The 1,984-nt window shown below is 33.6% G+C and overlaps 1 non-coding gene across 1 annotated transcript; it reads left to right on the top strand.

The window, feature by feature from the left end:
- The first annotated feature begins 393 nt into the window (after nucleotides 1-393).
- Nucleotides 394-526, top strand: LOC114235029 (small nucleolar RNA SNORA66). The gene has a single exon (XR_003621211.2). It is a non-coding gene; the product is annotated as a small nucleolar RNA SNORA66 (small nucleolar RNA).
- The last annotated feature ends 1,458 nt before the right edge of the window (nucleotides 527-1,984 follow it).

The raw sequence follows: 1,984 nt of genomic DNA on the forward strand, positions 1-1,984 counted from the left end.
TGATGATTGCTCAGGATATCGCCTGGAAAAAGAATAATTTAGGTTTGAATGTTACCTGAATTGTACCCCTCCACCCCCATCATCATATGTTACTTACTAGTTCAGGCTGCCAAAAATCTCCCCACACTATTTTTATTTTTAATTCATTTTAGAGAGAAAGGAAGGAAGGAAGAGGGAGAGGGAGAGAGAAACATCATTAATTGGTTGCCTCCCATACACACTCCAACTATGTCCTGACTGGAATCGAACTAGCGACATTTTGGTGCACAGTCAATGTTCAACCAACCGAGGTCACACTGGCCAAGGCTCCCCACACTATTTCAACCTGGTGTTTTGTAGTTTATTTTATATCCATTTACGTATGGCTTGTACCAAAGTAAAGAATGTTTTCTAGCACAAACTGGATCACTAAGTCTGTACTATGTTGCAGATGTGAGGGGAGCCAGCTTTGCTAAAGTAATTGTGGTGATAGAAATGCATTAGCTTCAGCAGCTACTGAGGTGTCCCATTCTATCCTAGTACAGTGAAACAAAAAAGCAAGTTTTATAAATACAAACAGATAAACAAAGTTATCACAAAGAGTGGATAAAATATACATTAAGTATATTAGATAATTAAACAAATGATATGCTACTCTAAGTTTATCCTATCCCCCGAACTTATTAATAAATTACCTTCTTGTAGGCAACACCTATAAAGAACATTAACCTTGCTGAATATTCTTATTGCCAATACAGAAATGCAGAGGTGTAATTTACAAAATAAAGTCTGAAATGGCAAAGTCTTCAGTTGGAAGGATGCTAGAAAAAAGGTCAAGATCAAGTCATCAAATACTCTTTCAAAAATGCATTTCTGAAAAGAGTTAAAGGAAAATTATTAAAACTTTCCATAGCTTATGTTGCATTTGGAATAGTTCATTTTTAGATAGTTTTTTAAAAACGATTATAAAATCCATTCACTATGAGGACTAGTGACATTTGAATAATGCCAGTGGGTTGTACCAATGTCCATTTACTGGTTAAATTTTGTAGAATATTGCAAAATGTTATTATTATGGGAAACTTGGTAAAAAAAAATTGCACTGGATTTCTTTGTACTACTTCTTGCAACTGCATGTAAATATAAAATTATCTCAAAATAAAAATTCATTAACTCTACCTCCTTAAGACACAATTTTCGATTATATATCTCTAATATTTTGTGCCTGTACTTCATCTTATTAATTTACTCAAAATTAATAAGTTGACTGGCTGAAGTCAAATTAAATGCAATTGATGGTCAAAGTTTCACTTTAAAAAAAACTAACTTTTTCCATTTTATCTCGTAGTCATTCAATGAGAATTATTATTTTTAAGACTAATGAAGTCACTTATTTTTCTATATTCCATTCATTTTATAAAAATTCAAAAAAAGCACTAACCATTAAAATATTTAAATCATTAAGCTAAAAACTGTAAATGATCTGATAGAGATGATGACACCAGAAAAAGGAGTTCTTGGATTGCAGAAAGTGGCACCAGGAAATAACTGTGTTACAAAAAAAATAAAATTGTGTTACAAATTTGCTCATGGTAGTTTGAATTTGGTATGAGAAAGCCAATTAGAGGTGTCAGTGTGCAACTACAAAACAACTGGGGTGTCTGAAGCCATGTATAAACATTTGGGGTAAGTATTGTAGAATGGCATAAATTCTAAAAGGTGGGGGGAAACTTACAAAATCTTAGTTGTACAAAGGAAACTCATAATCTAAGTTTTTCTAAGGAGAATTCGTTGTTTTAAAGTTTAGAGATTAAATAAATGACAATGTCCCTTTAACAAAATGCCAGTATTTAACTTGACCAGCCACCTCCCCCATTCCCCTCACCTGCTATGAGCTACACTCCTCACACTGGCTCCCCTATCTGCAGCAGCACTCCCTATTAGTCACAGAGAACACCGATGTCTACATAAAATTGTGCCTATGTAGTCACCATTTCCATCTTGT

The sequence above is a fragment of the Eptesicus fuscus genome, chromosome 14, assembly GCF_027574615.1.
Source record: "Eptesicus fuscus isolate TK198812 chromosome 14, DD_ASM_mEF_20220401, whole genome shotgun sequence".
NCBI lineage: Eukaryota > Metazoa > Chordata > Mammalia > Chiroptera > Vespertilionidae > Eptesicus > Eptesicus fuscus.